This window comes from Thermobia domestica, chromosome 3 (assembly GCF_964235325.1).
Source record: "Thermobia domestica chromosome 3, izTheDome1.hap1.1, whole genome shotgun sequence".
In the NCBI taxonomy this organism is placed as follows: Eukaryota; Metazoa; Arthropoda; class Insecta; order Zygentoma; family Lepismatidae; genus Thermobia; species Thermobia domestica.
Genome location: NC_137456.1, coordinates 36,728,086 through 36,750,108, shown reverse-complemented (window position 1 = coordinate 36,750,108; position 22,023 = coordinate 36,728,086). Strand labels below are relative to the sequence as shown.

The 22,023-nt window shown below is 36.1% G+C and overlaps 1 protein-coding gene across 1 annotated transcript in view; it reads left to right on the top strand.

Moving 5' to 3' along the window:
* Nucleotides 1-6,948: 6,948 nt before the first annotated feature.
* Nucleotides 6,949-22,023, top strand: part of LOC145680284 (putative inorganic phosphate cotransporter) — a 73,442-nt gene continuing 58,367 nt past the window's right edge. Inside the window, exon 1 of the mRNA XM_081750643.1 lies at nt 6,949-7,341. The gene's annotated coding sequence lies outside the window, so the exon portion shown is untranslated. The remainder of the gene's footprint in view (nt 7,342-22,023) is intronic.

The following is a 22,023-nucleotide window of genomic DNA, read 5'->3' as shown; positions in this document are numbered from 1 at the left end:
TACGATCATAATGATGTAATAATATTATCAATCTGTACCTGTTTTATGAATATGATCAGAGGCGCAATAAATGAGCAGAAATAGGTATATTGAAAAAGAAAAAAGTTTGTTGATTAGGTTGTCAAGAAAAAGAGATTATTCATAAGGGTGGTTGTCATGAAGATATATAGTTGATGTCACGAAGAAATATATTTGACATATATTTGTGATGTAATGGTTTCCAGTAGTCATCCTTTGAAATAAAAGAAGTGTAAGCTTTTAATATCTCACATAGTCATGATAACTTATTATTAATATAATGATTGTTATATATAGTTAAACATAGATTACGTTATATTAAATGCAAAACAACTCGTTGTATATTCAAAGTAAAGCTGTTGAAACTTCTCTCCGAATTAGACTGCGCGAAATTGTTAGCAGCTTAATTAAAACAAAAAAGACTTTGTATAAATTTATGCAATTGTATAGTAAGCCTAAGCCAATCTTAGTTTTGAAGAAGGAACATATAATTTGCAACTGTGCTACGAATTACTTTTAACTATTATTCACAACTCAGTACCTCCACATTCTTAAGAATGTATTCCTAAGTTCCGAGTTATGCTTAAGCATCTGTACAAAACTAAACATCAACACACTATTAACTCAAGAGCAGAGTTGGCGTGGGTCAATGAAAACTTGACCCACGACCCACTGACCCACAACCCACTGACCCACCACCCACCGTGACCCACCACCCACCATGAACCACTCTCATCCACTGTGACCTATTCTGACTAACCAAAATCCATCGTCATCAACTCTGAACACGATCTACGGCCTCTTCTGTACTGACTAAAGAGTTTACACTTTAAATAAAACAAGACTGTGAAATTGTCACTAATCGGAGTTTGAATTTCTAGTCAATCGCTTAAGCACCACTCTGTTACAATAAAGGTGGATCTGACCTTTACGATATAAAATGGTAAAGTGTTTGTCAATGAGGAAATTGAAACAGTTCGAGGTGGGGGGAAATTAGTGTGTGCCAAAAATATACTTGTACCAAGAGAGTATTCTTGCAAGTGTTAATTTCTGAACGCATTCCAAAAGAAACTTCTATTCGCAGGAAAATATCCCTGTCCAATATGGAAAAAGTTATGGTTTCTCAGTTCACAGTATTTTTCTCAGAAAAAACTTGAAAAATCAGTTTTTCATAGTTTATAAAGGTGCCCGGGTACCCTACCTGAGAGCATCTTCATAAAGTATGCTCATAATTGTAATTTGTGTAATCACTAAAACACCACGTTAAATTTAAGTTACAAATATGCATAATTGCAATTATTATGAATATTTATTCAAAGTAGTTTACCTAAAGCAAAGAAGAGACTTATTAAAAAATAGGTACAAAGTTGAATAACAAACAAGCCATTACTAATACAAGTATACATTTTCTATGACTCGAAATTTTCCACCTTAAAACAAATCTGAAATCGGGTTTATTTCCTGTTGGTAACTTTTTCGTGGTAAATCATCCGCAGCGGAATGATGTCCATCCTTCAGCCAAGAAATAACTAGCTCGTCTATTTTGAGCTTGTCTAGCGGTGGGCCATTAACATTGATGAACAACAAGTTAGACAATGTTTCAGCACTTAGTCTATTTCTAATATCAGTCATCTGTAAATTCATAAGGGGAAATCCCCGTTCGCACTCTGTCGTGAAAATTGATAATATTTCTATCAGATTTCTGCAACTCCTCATCGACAATCTGCTTGTTAAACTTAAGTCTGACAACGATTTTTCTTAGTCAGTTTTGAAATACTCAGCAAAAGGTATAATCTCTCTATCACCATACAACATCTTTTCCATATCAACCACGTCAGTTGGCAATGTCGACTCATGGAGAACAGAAACTTCATCTACCACGCCTTCGATAGGGAATCTTGTGAATAAATTATCAATTAAAGCCTGATAAACTGATGATTTCTTATTTGTTTATAAATTTAATTTTTGTAATTACACATGAAGGTTTGATGCCATTACCAAGTTTCCTCCCCCGTCTAGAAAGCGAAAGGGAACGAGGTTCCTGTAGTGTTCAGAGGTGAATGGGAATTTCCCTCCTTCTTCCCCTTCAATTACCACACTGCTGTTTGCCATGTGCCAAATTACGATGAATTTAAATTATCAAACTATAATTATTTTATTGTTGAATTATCACTACTTTTCAGTGGAAAAAAGGATGAAATTTGAAAGTTCCAAACCAAAGTAAGTAGACCAACGTAAAGGGAAAAGAGTGTAAAATTTTCCATACAATTATGCGTACAATCCAAACTTAAAATTTCCATGTAATTAAGCTTACAGTACAAATTTTATGCCTATTTTAGTCACAAGTTTTTGGGTTGATTGCCCTGTGCTGTAAGCGCTCCATATAATAAACATAAGCTTCAGCAATTATTATAGTAGAAAGCAATGGATATATGAAGCCAAGCACTGTATTTTTTGTTTCTGTTTTTTTTCTTAAATAACATCGATCGTTGTCGATTGTTTTTTCAAACCAACTCACTACCAATTTTCCATATATAGAAAGTGCCCCCTCCCCCATATACACATAAAGGAGAATTTAAAAAATTGCTAGGACACATTCTGTTTATTTTCAATAAAGAGTTAATACACTGAATTTCAGCTCCGTAAGTTTAACGGTTTGCGAGATACTCATTTTTTCCGCAAAAGTTCGGATCCTCTCTATCTCCTTAGGATATTATGCATTATAATAAAAGCAATATAACATCTCAGTTTGGATTAAGGCCTAACTATATACCAAAAGTAAAAATGAAATGAAATGAAATCTTTCAGTTTTACGTCCCACGGTTATGCCGGTTAGGCTAAAGGAGACGGTGATGATGATTAATGAATGAAAAGGTGGAATTAATAAAGTGGGAGGAAACAGGAGAACCCCGAGAAAACCCACGCACACGGTGTTTGTCCACCACAAAGTTCACTTGGCGGGGGCTGGGATCGAACCCGGGACCCCAAGCACCAGAAGTGAACGCTCTACCACTGATATACCAATAGTAATTTCATTTGACTTTGCAATTTGACCGTGATGATCAGGCACACATAGTTACATTCAATTTTTTATTCAAAAATGTATTTTTTTCAGTAGTTAGCTCCTCTAAAAACTCACAGATCTCGAAAGCCAAGTAGTAGTATAAGTCCTATTTCTATTATTACGATTAAAAATATCAATATCCAAAAGTCCTGAAGTTCTTTTTTCACTTGGTTAGATATACTCACCTCAGGTAAGTAGACAGAAACAAGTGGAAAAGGAAGGGAAATGAAGGTCTTGAAAGTAAAACGAAGACAAATTTACCAGTCTTCAGAAGATACTGTCTACAATGCAGTGAGCAGAGAGGGCCGGTAGATCATACTAAGTCGGTGGGTCGCAGTGGGTCACGGTGGGTGGTGGGTCGCAGTAGGTGATGGTGGGTGGTGGGTCACAGTGGGTCATGGTGGGTGGTGGGTCACGTTGGGTCACATGCTGTTGACCCACGACCCACTGACCCACTCCATCTCTGCTCAAGAGATATTTATAATTCCTTACTTCCACATTTCATATATGATTATCCGATTCTAATTGTGCTCCAATTAATTTTCATATAATCATATTAACATGAGAAAGAGATAGAGATTCCACTACATGAGAGACCATACGAGATTCCGCGAGTCCTAATCGATCTTGATCTAATTGCAATCCTTCATGACTTGTTTTGGTTATCATAGTTCTATCTTAGCAACCAATATTCTAAATACAGGCAAGTACCAGTATTCCGTATCGTTGCGTGACTGTAGCCTCGTTCCCAATAAAAACATTTTCCGTTAAGATGTGCAAACAATATAAATCTAATTTCAAAATCTTTTTACAGGTACGTGTGAAAGTGAAGGACATGAAGAATATGAACATCGTTTTGGTTTCTCTAATGATAATCGTTTCATCGCACTTTACCCATGAAATACTGAACGTGAAGGAACAAATTAATTTCTACGATTATTTAAAATCAAATTGTATTTGTGAATTGATCAAAACACAATCCAAAATGACGGTATACCAAAATATCGTATTGTTTTCTTCTAAGATTCTGAACACAGAATTACCAACTGATTTGACTAATCTGCAGTGCTTAAATTCAAAGTTTGCAGTAGTTGATAACTTTAAATCTTTGGGAAAAGCGATCAATGTTTTAGTTCACGATGAAAATATAATTATCATAGAATGTTCTGTAATCGAATTTCTTGAGATTAGTTGGGCTTCTAAATCATTTCATTTCCGTAAGGTAAAATATGTTATTTTTATTATTAATAATCTATGTGTTAAAGAAAATGGTTTAATTGGAATTCTTGACGCTGTAATGCAGGTTAAACCTTTTAATGTGGCTGTGCTTGTTACATGTAATTCAACGTTACTGATGTATACAAAATCTTGGAAGTTTTACATAAATTGTAACAATCTATTGCGTGCTGAATTCCCTATTTACAAGTGCAGTGAGAACGGAAACTGGGAAATTGTGAATCGTGAATCAAGCACAACTCTTAATTTAAACCAATGTCCTCTGCATGTTAGTACTTTACATCATCCACCACTAACAATGCTGACAATGGATAACAATAATTCTATTACTATGATCAATGGAATAGAGGGTAACATTTTGAACGTAGTGTCTAAGAAAATGAATGCAACACTTATACTCAGGACTCCAGCTGATGGAATGGCGTGGGGTTTCAAATATCGAAACGGAACTTATTGTGGTATTACAGGTGATGTGTTTTATAACAGAGTACACATAGGGGCTGGAGGACTTCTGCCAACAGTAGGAAGATATAAAGCGTTAGATTTCAGTGAGACATTTCTTCAGATGGACATGGTATGGGGTGTACCAAAAGCTTCACGTTTACCTTCATGGAAAAGTATTTTTCTACCATTTTCTCTTATTGTGTGGTTACACGTTTTGATTATACAACTCGGATTTAACTTACTTCTTCATATGATTAAGAAATTAACAGGAATTAAGGATCCGTTTCTCAGAAATATTACAATGAGTTCACTATCTTTGTTAATCGGAGATTCAGTCAACACTCCCAAAATTACATTCTTGAGATTACTCTTTATTATGTGGGGTATTTATGGACTAATAATTACGACAGCTTATAATAGTTCGCTCGTAAGCTTCCTAACAATTCCTGTGTATGCATCGAATATTAACAGCGTGGAAGAAATCTTAAAGTCAGGACTTGTGTTTGGAGGTACTTTCAACATACGCAGGTTCTACCAAGGTTCACATGATTCATTCTCGGAATCAATATATGACAAGTTCCAGGTAATTCGTAATGATGATGAAGGATTATACCGTACTGCAATGAAAAGAAATTTCATTGTGGGTATGAATTCACACTCACTGAAATATACTGTTACTGAAAAATACACAAATAATGAGGGTGTTCCGTTAGTTCATCTTGTAGACGAGGTAATTTGTACTTATTTTGGAATATTTCTCCTTCAAAAAAATTCATTGTTTTCTAGCACAGTATATACGCTTTCAACTAAACTGTTTGAAGCAGGATTACCCCTCAAATGGCAAGAGGATATTCTGTTTAAATTTAAAAGACACGAGGAAGATGAAATTGTTGCCATTAGTTTGAAACAATTGAGTGGGGCATTTGTTGTATTGATGTTTGGTTTAATTATAAGCACATGTGAGTTTATATGGGAATACTTTTCGCTAATTTATATCATAAAATACAGGAAATGCAAATATAAGAGTAAGGTTCCAATCGAAACATAAATGAAGTAAGGTTCTAATTACATTTGGAACTTCTGATCGTGATAAACTTTTAATTGCATATAATGACAGCCTTATTGAAACATAAAGAAGATTTTACAAGTATTGTATGTACATGAAGAATACTTATGTCATTGTTAGAAAATGACAAATACAATAGATACGGTGTACTATTTGAGAGTGTGGTTTGCCACCTACACAATACATAGATTAATAAATGAATAAAAATTCCTAGCAAAGTAAAATGATCAATTGGGAACAAACGACGTATTTTTTCAATGCCACAAAAGTTCGTTTTTTATCGATTTTCTTGAAATCAACATATGATTATTTAGTCTCAAGTGTGCTATTACGTTCAGCTCGATGTAATGAACAAGCTGATGTATCTGATGTATGTCGTATTTGGACAATATCTAATTAAATAGAAATTAAAATTTTGGACATAATGAAAATTTTTGGTTATATCGCATTAACCATATTGTGTATATCGTCGTTTACTAGTGACATAATGAAAAGCTCTTAATCAGTTGCTTAGTTTCGAGTCAGCAATAATTTTAGATTAATAAGATATTTATTTTTAATTGCATTTTCTCGAAACCTACGCATGAGCATTTGCACTTATGTATATTGTTTTGTGAAGTTCAATAAGATATATCCATTTGTAGTGTTTTATTTGTAAATATACAAGTACCGGTACGCTGGACCTCAAGTTCATAATGGTTAAAAAGTTTCATACCTTTCAGGGTATTATTATTATTATATTATATTGTTTTAATAATAATAATAATAATAATAATAATAATAATAATAATAATAATAATAATAATAATTATTATTATTATTATTATTATTATTATTATGTCCAGTAGCATATGACAGTCGTCACCTCTCACAATTGTGTATGTATTATTTAATAAAATTTGTATTTATTTTTGTTTCACTTTGTATGTACTTTTTTTCTCGTGTTCTATTTGGAGTCTGAACAGAGAAGAAAATATTTTTAAGACCCAGAGCAGTGGTCATCTCACTGAAGATCCGAGGACCCTTGCTGTCACCATGCTAATTTATCGCTCTCGGGTGGCGGAGAAACCCAAGCCATTCTAACGGACACACTAACACACCCACACAGAGAGAAGAAAATTCAAAAATTAACAGAAGAGAGAGAAAGACAAAAATTTTAAAAACTAGTTCAGTTGCTACAGGAAACGTGCAGCGAGAACACTAGAAAAAGAAACGCCTTCACAACATCGTTGCAGATATATGTTAATTTTTGTTTATCTTGATTATACAAGTATGTGTTTAGGATAAAGTCTTAGTGTTAGTGTCGCTGAAACGAAAGTGCTCATAGCCCACATTTTCTCCATAATTCAAACTCGCTCTCGTTATGATCATGGAAAGTTAATGTGGGTATACATTGGTGCATAGACTTTGTGTCTTCTCTACAAAGCGAGTGCAAGGCCCGGCTGGATGCTCTAACTCCGGACTCCAAGTGGGACATGAGGATTCTACGTGTCGTGTAAAATTAAAAGACAAGGTAGGATCTATACTTGCTTTCCTATTGGGAGGCGTTTTCCATTTTCATATAAATCTTTCTTGGCACGAATACTTTCAAGACGCCCAAAGGGACGCCAAACAATTTGTATTATATGGGTCAGTTTGGAGGTGTCCAGATGATCGAAATGAGACTTCTGTTATCATTTTTTTAAAATTGCTCCTTTTCTTGACCTATTTATTCAGATGTTGACTACTACTGACTCAACAGTCATTTGCCCGCGATTGAAGTGACAAAAGAACATAAATGTTTGAGGGATTTTTAGTGGCAAACTTCCCAGAAACGCTACTCATTTTTTTTAAATTTAAAGTTTGATCATGCAGTGATAAACTTATTTGAAGTACATTTTTTTTTGTGTGTGTGTTTTAGAGAGAATCCTGAAATGAATTATGAAAAGTTTCAAGTGCAGTTAAATCATCGTATCTTCATCACTACGGAAACCAGCTTTATTTTTTTCATTTTACTCTATTTTGGAAACATCAGTTATTATACATAGTCATTGTTAATTAATATAATCTATAAAAAAATCGAAATGTAACTTACGTTAAATTATTTTAAATAATAACTTCAGAATATAATTAGTCATTATTCAGTTATTCAGCCCGCTAAGATAAAAGGTATCTCAAGGGACAGGAATAGATTTTACTTTAAAACAAGAAATATTTGTTTTGTTATTGATAGACTACTACTACACTTCCATTGTGTTGGAAAGAAAGTATCTCAGATAATTTTTGGTTATTGTACGAAGTATAGAAAATGGAATACATATGACGAAATGTGTGTAAGCAAACATAAAGTATTACGATTAATTTTAAAATCATATTTAAACTTTAGTCTCTTTCTATAGGTAGTTGTTAGAGAAAATAGGCGTCGACGACCTAAAGTAATGTAGAGTATAAATATTGGCCCAGAAAGATCGATCTCTAGAAGTAGATTTGTGATTTAATTTCCTGTGTATTGATTTATAGTAATGTATGTTTATGTCAAGTGTGAATCATCTATGTCAAGTGTGTGAATACAACTATGGCATTTTCATATTAGTATTAACTAGTATTATTAGTTTGCTTTCAGAAATATAAAGCAAATTATGAAATTGAATTTTATATACTCTAAAAATATATCATTCACTATACTTCATTTTCCTTGTCAATCTTCTTTCAAGTAACTCAAAATTAAAGGTCATGACCCCTATAATCTTAAATTTTCATTAAGCAATATTCTATCTTGCTATTCTTCTATACTTTTCTAAAAGTTTTCCGTCATTTAAGTAACTGATCAAACTAATCAAACATAGATTCGATTCTGGTATTGTCGATGCAAGTAATTGGTATATGATAGGGAAACTATTCAAATTTATCAAATGAAATATGATAATTAACTTGTAATTTAAAATCTTGTTACAAACTTGCATTTTAATTAAAGAATCGTAATGTGGTTTAAAATGCCGTTTGTATTAATGTTACATATCAGCATTATGTAATTTTGCAGACTTTCAAAATTTAGAAAGTTATTGTAGTATTTTTTTTTAATTGATAACCTTTACAGTAAAAGTTCAATGGAATAAGTATGTCATTTTTTTTAAAATGCAAATGTTTTCATCAGATGTTGTTACCTGTTGCTATTTTTCTTATCTAAATTAAAAATTCTATCAATGTTATCCAAACTCAGTGTTATCTTTTCTATTCAATCAAGTTCAGATTACCTCTAATCTCAATTTAGGCAGAATAACAAAGCTTTGAGTATTGCTACATAGGGATCTAGCTGAACTGACTTTCACTTAAAAAAAAATATATATATATATTTTTTATAAGTAACTTGGCAATATTCTTCGTTAATTAATTTCTAATAATTTTTCTGGCTACCCATTTTCCTTTTTGTATAAATTATACAGCACAATGAAAGCCAGTGCAGCTATTCCCTAAAAGTCAAAATTAGAGAAACATTTTCCTTTTTCAGCCATGCAGCATGTGTCATATGAAAGAAGATCGGGAGCAAAGCATTTTCTTTGGCGCTCACAATTTTTTTTATTATTCCACTTTTAAGACTTTCCTTTCTCCAAAGCCCTGGAATCCGTTCGGAGAGGGGTTGGTCTAGGAGTGAAGTAGGAGGGGAAGTCATATTCAGACGGCCCAGCGGACGAATCCCCGCATCTGTAGCGTTTTCAGCTGAACCGAGGTTCGACTCCAGTCGGACTCAAACCCCGGTAAAGCTAATCGTGAAAAGCATATCACTGCAGTCTTGTAACTCAAAACTCTTACGTACATATATGCTTTAAAAACGTCTCATTCTTACATTTAAATTTTATAGTAAAATAAACATAATGATAATCAATAATACTTACTGATTAATTTCTTGCTTTTCTCTCTTTCTGTGAGCGGGCGAAAATAAGATGCTATTGTTTGTTTTCAAAAGTCATCACGAGTTCCGCAAATGCTGAATTTCAATAACAACATACATGTTCACATAATGTTCTTCAGAATACTAATCATGCTAACAAAAGGTTCTACAAACCTCTACTAAATTGATGGATAAACTTTGCGAAAAAAAAATCTAGGGGATGTTTTCACTTAATCCTCTTCCTAATAATGAATAAAAGCAACTAATTGGATACATTAAAATAAGAATGTACTCAGAAAGGCTTTTCTGCGGATAAAGTACAGAGGTGGAGTCACACAGAATTTTCGTACTGGCTTTAAGTTTAATTCAGTTTAGTTCAGTTTAGAAGAGGAAATATTCCGTTCTCTTAGGAAGGTGCCGGTACGGCGTACCGTTCCGTACCACCAGAAAAATCACTGTCGATTGGTATGTGTTTCATCTTTTGATATTTTTTTCGTTAAGCACTAATAATATTGTAAATTATTTTAGTTGAATGTCAAATGATTCGATTCGAAGGTAAAGATTGTGATAATAACCGAAATGGAGATATGAAGAAAGTGGAAGGAAACGAGACCACCCCGAGAGAAACGTCTCACACGGTATTTGTCCGACGGAAGACCCATATGAATGGATCTAGGTTCGAATCAGGTTTCTCATATACTAGAGGACGCACAGCAAAAGTTCATATTGTTTGTAGCATGGAATTATTACATTGTTGGGTATTAAGACTGGAATATTAGGAAAGAACTGCGAAACCAATCGTGGCAGATAGATACTTTTTTGGTACATGGATACCTGATCATCAGAGTTCCGTACCTCATATTGTCACAGCCGATACCAAGAACAGCTGAAATAAAGAGGACCATATCCCTGTGTTTGTTGAGGCGTCTATCAGCACTTCACCTCATCTCTCATTTCACAACCATAGCCTGGCCTCCTTAATGCAATAGTGAATAATAAACGGACCCTACGTATACTGATGCCTTCCTTATGCCAACTGATGCCTCCAAAGCCATATTGAAGAAAGAAAATAAATGACCACAAAAGAATAAATAAATTAATGCTCCTCACACTCTCAATACCCAACTATCAATAAAAGTAAAACCCTATACCTAGATTTCCTCCTACCGAAGAAAGGGCGTAACCCTTTGATCGGTTTAACCTTTACAAAAATAAAGAGGGAGATGTAAAGAATCGACTTGTGGTAGTAATACGTTGTCAAAGTTCATCCGCTCTGACTCGATAGGTTCCTGATGTACTAGTAATACAAAGGTAGATCAGACATGTTCAGTAGGCAACAGATGAGGTGAATGCGTTGGAGAGAAGCAATGGAACATGATTGTTTTAAACAAAAGAGTGTAACGTCTCATAACTATGTTCCGAGATTATAAGAATGAAAGAATGAAGAAAGTAAAAGACAAGTTGAGAATCTCGAGAAAATCGAAGAACACGGTACTGGCACGGTATTACAAAGACCACTTGTCAACAACATTAAGTCCGTGGGTTTTCTCGGGGTACTCCCGTTTCCTCGTACATTCCCATTTCATCAATTCTTCCATTATAATTCATTTACCTTAACCATCGCCTCTCTTAGCTTAAAAGGCGTAATCGTGGGACGTTAAACTGAAAGACCTCATTTTATTTCATCTCCGGAGTATAGAGGAAGTTCGGGTATTATGGAATAGTCGAATAATATGGAATACTTCATTAGCTCGCCTGTGATGTGTTGCTTCCAAACGGAGAGGAAAGAAACTACTACCTCACGTTCCCATGATGCTCTACAGTCAGTCTCCTTTGATTGTGACATTCGTTGTGTTGGTAGACGTGGAAATCTGATTTCTTATTCCTGAAAACTTTTACAGCTAAGTGTTTTACAACCTGTATTTTCCTATTGAAGTGTAAAAGAACAACAATTCTTTGTTTACTATGACGTTGGATATACAGAGTGGTAGTTTGATAAGCACCATTATCCTATATGTCTTCGAATGCGTTTAACAGCTCTTTCGTTTCCAACTTGGCAAGGAGGACAATATGGAATACCTGCAAGAAAAGCATGGTATTCCGTATGGTATTCTGATCACAAAATATCTATCGGTATTGGGCAAGTAAATATACATATATGATTACAACAATGCTAAGTGCATTTGTTATTACAGCAAATTTTCTGATGATACAAGAGGTGACCTTGGGTCCAGCGTTCATCATGTTTAATGTGAGCACACAATGACTGTGCCGATCCTGAAGCAGAGTTTTATATTTATGACTTTTGCAAGTAATCACATTCAGTTATGGCTTGGCATGCAGAATTTTCATATATTGTCATTGTATTCATTGTATGTTCAACCGAAAACTCATTTCTTTTCTATATAGAATTTGGTATTCCATATTACCCGACTATTCCATATTACCCTCCAAAGTGGTTTCTTTATAAATTATAAGTTTTGCCCACCCCTGTACCGAAACTTCTTTATCAAGATACGCATAAATAAAGCCAAATATGTAAGGCGTATATTTGTTTTCCTTTTTGTTTCAATGTGGAATTTTTAACTGAGTTACAAGCGAAACAAAAATGGTATTCCATAATACCCGAACTTCCTCTATAAATTTACTGCGAAGTATGCTACATCAAGAAATACATCTTTTGCACAAGGTTCCTGAGTCACACTAGAACTGAATATTGCGTAGCTCGTGCGGGTGATTGACTGAAACTCGAAAATGGCAACAAATTCTTACTTCTCATTTGTCACTTCCACTAATGCATGCTATAAAAACGTATACCCAGATTAAGTTTCTAACAAAATTAGTTGCTAGTATTTACACAGTGCTATTTTTCCCCGTGTGTATTGAAATTCTGTGGGGGAAAATCGTCTGAGCCATCACTCATTAGGAATATTGCTCTCCATCTGTAAAATTCGTGCAAATGTAGAACCAAATGCAACCACAGCGATGCAAATGGTGAATCGTTGACTCACTTAAGCTGCTGCTGGGGGCCGCGGTGGCTCAGTGGTAGAGCGTTCACCTCTGGTGCTAGGGGTCTCGGGTTCAAACCCTGCTCTCGCCAAGTGAACTTTGTGGTGGACAAACACCGTGTGCGTGGGTTTTCTAGGGGTTCTCCCGTTTCCTCCCACTTTCTTCATTCCACCATTTCATTCATTACTCATCATCACCGTCTTCTTTAGCCTAATCGGCATAACCGTGGGACGTAAAACTCAAGAATTTCATTTTCATTTTTTCACTTAAGCTGCAAGAGGCATCGAGGATGCTATTGGATCCGTCACACAACATAGCAGACCACCCATCTTCTGCGTTTTGTTATTACGAAACGCGCAGCGACATCAACAACAGTCGCGCTAGAATTCAGGAGTATTGCACAGTAACCAGTGGTCATCTATTATAACCAATGTTGATTATGGTGTTGGGACCTTAGGCCTATCATGCCCATTACTGAGGTACCTTTTCAATGCAATTGGTAGGCGTTTGGAACTGGCAAAACAGAGCACATAAAAGGTCGAATCACGAAATACGCTTATTTTCCGAAAACTACTTTCCTTCGACGGACCTGGATACTAGGGTTTCCAGATTTTTTAAAGACAACAAGGAACATTTTATGGTTTTTAGGAGGGAAAAGGGAAGATGTGTAAAACTCAGAATTTACATATAACAAAGACATATTGTAGTAGCTGAAGATTTCCCGTCACTTCGGGATGACAATCAAGTAAAATGTTCGTTTTCCATCGTTTCGAGAACAGGCATTCTTCTCAAAATGAAAATGAAATGAAATCTTTGAGTTTTACGTCCCACGGTTATGCCGGTTAGGATAAAGGAGACGGTGATGATGAGAGATGAGTGAAATGGTGGAATGAAGAAAGTGGGAGGAAACGGGAGAACCCCGAGAAAACCCACGAGCACGGTGTTTGTCCACCACAAAGTTCACTTGACGGGGGCTGGGATTGAACCCGGGACCCCAAGCACCAGAGGTGAACGCTCTACCACTTTTTTTAAAAAAAACTTCCTGACTTATTTTCTACTTCAACCACTTTTCAGGACTACTAGACACGACAGGGACACGAACACAGAAACATCGAGGACAGTTAAAATTCCACCCTTGCTACTACAGAGGGACTCGAACCCCCAATGGGCTTCACCTCCCGATCATCAGCCTAACGCCTCAGACCGCTCGGCTACACCCACCGGCTAGCCACTGAGCCACCGCCCCCCCCAGGCATTCTTCTCAGGAAGCATCAGCAAGCAACTAGTCACAGCCAGTCATTAGGCCAAAAACTGATTGGAAAACTTACCAACCAATCAAAGAGAACAAGCCACCGACCAATCACAGCCAGTCTTCAAGTCAACGACTGATTGGTCAATCCATCAGCCAATCAGAGCTCATCTTGTCCATCTTGCCATCAGATAGTATATATACAGGATTCATCTACCTTGTGTCTTCATACTGATCTTGAAGATAAGAACACTGTCTGTTCTCGAAATATTGCACAACGAACACTTCACTTGGTAGATATTCCAGAACATGTTTGAAACATAATGGTTTCATATAGTAACAGAGAATAATTTTAATAGCAACTGAGGCAGATCCATTAAACGTAATTATTGAATGAATACAATTTTCATTTTTATCTGTATATTAAGATATATCGTTGAGTTGTGTTAATATCAATGTTTTCATTATTTCTTTCGCACGAACTTACACAAGCGTTTTTAAAGTACTAGGACTATTATCTTTTTGTTTATTTATTAAAAAATTCGGAAGATACAAACATCTTTTAGTGTCTAGATTATCGTTTCTTTCATTTATAAAGAACGCCGGAAGATAAAAACCATTTTTAAAGCGTCCAGGACTGTCACTTCTTTTATTTATTAACAAAGCTGGAAGATAGAAACTTTTCAAAGTACCCAGGACTAATATTTCTTTTATTTACTTAAGAAAAGACAGTAGAAATCGTCTTACAGGGAAAATAAAACATAAAAAAGTAAAACGTGAAAGAAAAATGTAAAACTTAAGATACGACAACCCAACTAGATGCACAGGAAAGTGGGCCATGCTACGCTTGGTACGTATACTAATTTCTTTACACAGCACATTGAGTGCACAAGGGAATCAAGTCGAAATTTTAGTCATTTTGGACATATTTCATCTTTAAGAGCTCTATCGGAAGTTCCTTTCAGAGCTTAACAGATCCCTGTCCAGATTTTATAAATGAGATAACTCTTATAATGTTAAAAAAATCAGTGTTACCTTTTCCATGTGCTTATGTGTAACATGTAAATTTTATAATTATTTTTCTTACAATTTTGTTAATTGGAGTTGATTCCGTTGCACTGTGATTATTGCCCAATATTATTGTAAGAGGTGAACTGATAAAATAACCTTTTCATGGGCCTAAGCTATTCCAACGCCATCTGTTAGAGATCGACTGAACTACGTCGAACCTACTGACAAACACGTCGTTAGCACGCTACTTTGTCCTATCTCTAACAGGAATATCAGTAGCTTTCCAGACTTAAAACTGAGCCCATACTACACTTACAGCAGTTTTAAATTTGTAAATGGTACTTAGAAATAGACAAAATACTGTCGAACGACGTTGTAACCTTCACACTGTTCACGAGTCTTCTGATCCAGGAAATACCACTGTCTTCGTACTTCGGCCACACGAGTATTCACTAAATATTAGTGCTAGAAGTAAGTGATCGACTAGAGAAGCAATACTTGGTCTTTCTCCCGAGAACGTCTCATGCGCAAACGTAATTGAAGTATAAATTTTCATGTGAGTGTGAACTAAGGTAATTAAACTCCATCTACGCTCTTACAACAAATTTTTATTACATGCTCATTCTATTGGATTTTCAAGTGTTTTTAAAATTTGATAAACTAATACTGTACTTCAACGAACTGAGGTAGAGTCAACTACACTGTAACCAATGAATTTGATTAATATGTGTTCTTTTATAATAGCATAGCTCTGGAAAAAATGGGTATCGTATACCGTAATCTCTCTGGAATAATCGGATTAGGTTAGTTATAAAAACATTTATTATAACAATTCATTTAAAATTTTAATGAAAATTGTGACAAATTGTACAGTTATTGACTGCACAAAAGCTAAGTTCAATCACTATGTATACCATAGTCGATCAGGACATGTTAGTTATAGAAGTGTACAGGTAATTTCAGGAATTAAATTTAAAAAAAAGTCTACATATATAATTAAAAATATTGCAACAATTATTGTACTTAGGCCCACCATAACCACAAAAGTCTCTTTCAGTAAACATAGACCTAAGTAATTATATGATATACAGTATATGCCCAATTTATGCAAGCTATAGCTAAATATATGTATGCAGGTAATTTCTGAAGTTGAACGAAAAACTAACATAAAACACTACAAATGTTATTTAAAACATTGCAAATAATAATTTCACTTTTGTACCAGAGACACAAATGACCCTTACAACGAATATATTCATAAGTCTAGTCATTTCATAGGGCCATATTAACTTACTAGAAAATCTTTATCGCCTGTTGTTGCTTTCTTCACTTGCATGGAAATACTTTAAACATTGGGAATTTTTTAGTAGTATCAGCTTCCAAATCAGGAAAGAACGCTCCGCAAATTCTGGAAATGCATGAAAGGCAGTATTTTGTCAAGGACCCTATAAGCTTCTAAACACACCCACATCAGCGAGTTGCGATGTGTGGCTGGTATTGGGGTATAAAGGGCATACAGACTAATGCCATTCTCAGAACACAAATTATCAGTATTTAAGATTAAATGATTTCTGTATTCGTCAAGAAAGAAAAGCCAAGAGAACTTATAGGTCTTCAACCAAGAGAGGACAACGTTAGCAAAATATTCCTAATGCTTTTAAACGTTGGGTCCCAAAACTACTTCAGTTCCTAGACATAATTGAAAGTTCGCTTCGTCAGCGTTCAGAATTCTTTCTGAATCTTGCAACAAAAAGCCACAATTTATACAATTTATTACACTTGCAATTTCTGAAACCAACATCTAACTGCAATTTCTATAAAGCACGAATATCCTTCAGATACTTTGCCCGCTTTTCTCAAATTTACTTCTGGATGTGTTCTGAGAAGTGCATAACATTAACCTGCGCCAGGTCTTCTAGTTCCGTTATTTTGTTATACAATATGTTGAACGGTACTACGTAAATCGTTCTTCTCCCTTGGGAACCTAAATTTCGCCACTGATGTTAACCATTCAGCAAGCTTTTTCACCTCTTCTTTGGGCCATACTGTTTCTGGTGCCTTCAAAGTCTGAATTGGTTCCTTTCTCATTCTTAGCAAGTTCAGTAGTGGGTCAATATTCTGCAAGGAGACAAAACCTCAACTTCTTCAGTATCTAAAATCAGAGGAATAAAAGCCAGGTCTGAATAATGCATACAGATCCAGCATTAAAATACTATGATACCTAATAGCACTTTTTTAGACATCTAAAGTCGACCAATTACTGTATATTACAAAGTCGACCTTCCCGGTTGCCTATCGTTTCCTTTGCTTTAATTTTATACTTCTGAAATGTAAACAGCATACTAACTGCACACCTTCAAAAACATATACGTTTCTAGTTGATTTCTAATAAACTTACAAAATGATATTAGTCGACCAGGCTGGTAAACTATAGAAAAGTGGTCATTTTCAGAGGTCGATCTAGAAGGTAAAAACTGAAGGGATGAAGCAGAACCCAGACTGTAATAGATATATCATTAGTTTCTTATAAACTTTCAAAAATGTATAAATAATGGCTTCAATTATTTATGTCACTCAAAAACTGGGGGGGGGGAAGGCTTAGGTCCCCAGAACCCGGGCTAGCTCCACCACTGGCTCATTGGCAAGAATACAGTAATCGACCACCCTATCGTTTGCCTCAAAAGAAACAAATGTCATTATTTTCAACTAAACCACTAATTCCAGACGAGCTTCTTGCACTATAAAATTTGAGTAAGTTACGACGTTATTTTACAACTACAGTTTCTCGTCAGGATTATGGAAAATTTTGATTCTTCAGCCTCCTACGAATCCGTCAATATAAGTTTGCAGTGATACCAAGCAATGTCTGAAGTTTATACCCAGACATTCACTGTAATTAACCAATGAATACTTTTGATCTTAACGAACTTACCTTATCTATGTGGAAGATTACTAACCTAGGTCGACTGTAAGTGGTGCCAACCTGCAGATAAAAGTATTAGAATGTTTGGCAATTGAAGAAAGAAAAATGATCTGAATCAAAGAATTTTATTAGGGTGTGCACAGACGCACACGATAGCTACGCCCATGCCTGAAGGGATTGGGAAGCAAGGGAGTTAGGCCTGCTATTTACTACGAGATAAGTCGTAGGAAATATCTTAGGATTTATCTGAAAAATAATGTTACGACATATCTCTTCGGAAATCTTCGGCGTAGCGAGCATTAGAAGATTGGAGGGAGGATGAAACTTGAAATTGCCAAGTGGCCAGCAGTATACTCGTGATACCTAATTTTGTATAGTTTACTACTTATGAATACGTGAACTTTCTATATTGAAACTTTGAAGTGTGAAAGTGCGCAGGGCATTTTTTTTTACTCTTCAGTCATCCATTCTCCTTCCACTTCGATTTCAGGATTTTGCACTCTGATGAAAAGTGTTAAATACCGGCAGGAAAAATACTGATATATAACCTCTATTTTAGCTGACCTCCAACCACATGCCCGGGGAAAGTGCCTCGCTTGCTCCACCATAGTTGCGGCCCTGTGAGCTGCATAAGTAACACAATACTTACATAATGCTTTGGCTTATAATATTATAAAGAAAGAATTCCAATTTATGTTTAACTTTCCGAAAGAAGCAAAAAAAAAAAAAAAAAAAAAAGAAAAGAAAAGAAAAAAAGAAAGAAATAAAATCTTTAAGTTTTACGTCCCACGCTTATGCTGATTAGGCTAAAGGAGACGGTGATGATGAATAATGAATGAAATGGTGGAATGAAGAAAGTGGGAGGAAACGGGAGAACCCCGAGAAAACCCACGCACACGGTGTGTGTCCACCACAAAGTTCACTTGGCGGGGGCTGGGATCGAACCCGGGACCCCAAGCACCAGAGGTGAACGCTCTACCACTGAGCCAAAGAAATGGGGTTCCGAAGCTTTTGGCTTGGATCCCTTCTATTCACGTATTAAACATGAAGTTGTTGGATGGAGTTAGTGGCATTTGAAAGGTCTTGGTCCCTTGAGCATACTGGTGATATCAGAAATCGAATCCAGGCCCGGGATCCATAAAAATAGGGTCCTGAAAGTTTGGACTCGCGTTCCTTCTTTCCAACTAAAAGACGTAGAATTCTTGGACGCGGGTGATGCTGATGGAAAGTTCTGGATTCAATTAGCACATTGGTGATGTCAGTAATGGAAACCGAGGCCCGAAAATTGAGGTCCTGAAATCTTAGATTCGGGTCCATTCTATTTACTTATTAAACATGGATTTGTTGGACGAGGATGTTAGCGTTGAAAATGTTTTGGTCCCTTGAACACAGTTGTGACGTCATAAATCGGGCCCTAGCCTCGAAGCATCAGAAATGTGATCCCGAAGTTTTGGGCTCGGGTCCCTTTTACTCCTCTTTTAAACATGGAGTTGTTGGACTCGGATAGTGGCATTGGAAAGGTTCTAGAATTTAAGCACATGGCAATGTCAGAAATCGGGCTCTCGTGTCAAAGCTCTAGAAATGGGATCCCGAAGTTTTGGATTCGGACCAAATCAATTTGACTATTGAACGTGGAGATTTTGGACGAGGATGTGGTGTAGGAAAGGTCCGGATCGTCCGAGCATAGTGGGATGTCAGAAATCGGACCCTTGCCTTGAAGCCCTAGAAATGGGGTTCTGAAGTTTTAGGTTCGGATCCCTTCTATTCCCCTTTTAAACATGGAGTTGTTGGACGTGGGTTGTGGCATTGGAAAGGCCCTGCCCTAGTCTCAAAGCATCAGAAGTGGGGTCCCGAAGTTTTGGATTCGTGTCCATTATATTTGCCTATTAAATGTGGAATTTTTGGGCGAGGATGGTAAAGTAGGAAAGGTCCGGATATTCTAAGCACAGCTGTGATGTCAAAAATCGGGCTTGGGCCCTGAAAACTCAGAAATGAGGTCCCGAATCTTTGGCTCGGGTTCCTTTTATTTCCCTATTAAACATGGAGTTGTAGGACGAAAGTAGTGGCATTGGAAGGTCTTTGTCCCTTGAACACAGCGTTGAATAAGCTCAGAAATCGGTTCAGGGTCCCCAACTTTTGATTTGTGTCGTAAACCTTTTCTGTGGACTGATCTCAATACCTGATTGCGCAAAATAAAACCAGATTTATAGCTGAATTGATGGTTTTATTTCGCGCAATCAAGTATTGGGATTGAGCCACAGCAAATGGTTACAACACAACCGAGAACTCCGAGGCCAGGACCTGATTTCTGACATTACCGCACTGCCTAAGGGACCAAGACCTTACCAACTTCACCACCTGCGTCCAAAAAAGTTTAAAAGCCGAATATAAGAGACCGGAACCCATTATTTCGGGACACAATTTCCGGATCCTTAAATATAGGGCTCGATTTCTGACATTACTGGTATGCTCAGACGAACCGAATCTTCCCAACGCCACCATCCCCGTACTACAATTCATATTATTAGGCCTCCAGAAGGGATCCATGCCCAAAACATCGGGTCTCCATTTCTGGCGCCTTAAGGCTGGGGTCAGGTTTCTGACATCACCAATGTGTGAAGGGAACCGGAGCTTTCCAACGCCACCATCTGCATACAACAACTCCATGCTTAAATGGAAAATAGAATAAACTCGAGTCCAAAATTTAGGGACCTTATTTTTGGAATTTCGAGGCCAGGGCCCAATTTCTGACATTACCACTTTCGTTAATCGACCCCGACCTCTCAAACGCCAACACCCTAGTACAAGAATTCCGTGTTTAATAGGATTCAATAACTCCATGCTTAAACGAAAAGTAGAATGAACCTGAGCCCAAAATTTCGGGACCTCATTTTTGGAGCTTCGAGACAAGCGACCGATTTATGACATTACCGATTTCCTCAGGAGACCCGAACTTTTTCAATGGCACCACCTGCGTCCACTAACTCCATGTCTAACACGGCACCGCTAAAGTAGGCGGATTTTAATTGAATTTTCTCTAAGCTCTTCACAGCTATTTACGACGTTTCATACTATCCTATACTACCCAAAAAATCAAATTTCAATACATTAGAAACTATGGTCTTTTAAAATGTTCGAAATGGGTCACAGCATTAACTTCCAGTAATAATGTTAAACTGTCTTAATTTTATTCTCTATGTGACGAACAAATAGCACTTTAATTACGAATCTTTAACAGTAAAAAATATTTGGTGAAATATAACGGAATATATACGTATAATGTGTGTATATTTTTTATGTATGTAGATAGATAAAAAAATATCACACAATTAGGTACGTATCTACAAAAAAAAATTCATGAAGAAATGATCCCGATAAATTCGTTCAAATTGGAAACAATTCATATATCAATGGAATAAAAAAGCCACTGGTAGTGATCAGTCTTTGGAAAAGGTAAAATTCGTTGGGTTAAGTTCTGAATTCTTAAGCCCCTATTCCACAACTGCTTCAAGTTCGAAAATATTATTCTTGTTTACCGTCATTTTTAATATTGCAGCGCAAACAGAAGCTTGCGTGAGTCTTCACTCGTCTCAATTTCAAACCTTCATTCTCACCATAATGATTGATCCGATTGAGTATAAAACGTGATTAACTAAGCAAATTCATCTCCATCAAAACACCGAACTCGTGTTTCAGACTTTGACCGTTTCTGATTTTGAAAACACTCCTGCGTAATCTATAGGCCTAAGGCATTACTCGGCACCTTGATATCACATCATCATTAATAGGGCTCGGAAGTTAAAGACCTAAAAATTGCCTAAAAAGGACCTATAAAAAGACTTATAAATATTAAGAGAAGGACCTAAAAACTAAAAATAAGGACATAAAAATAAGACCCAATTAGAATTACATATTTAATGAATATAATGCTCAAGAAATACAAGCTTCTGTAAGGTTAACAGTCTGTACTTCTTCCATAAATTGAAGTACAAACTAAAATAAGGAAACTTCCCCACCCTCACCCTCTTTTTGCTGGAGGTCATTGTTACGCCTCCTTATGTGACTTGTGACTGTTGCAGATCTGGTCTTATCAGCCCAGTCATTGAAGACTGTCTTATCTTTTGAATTTTCTTTA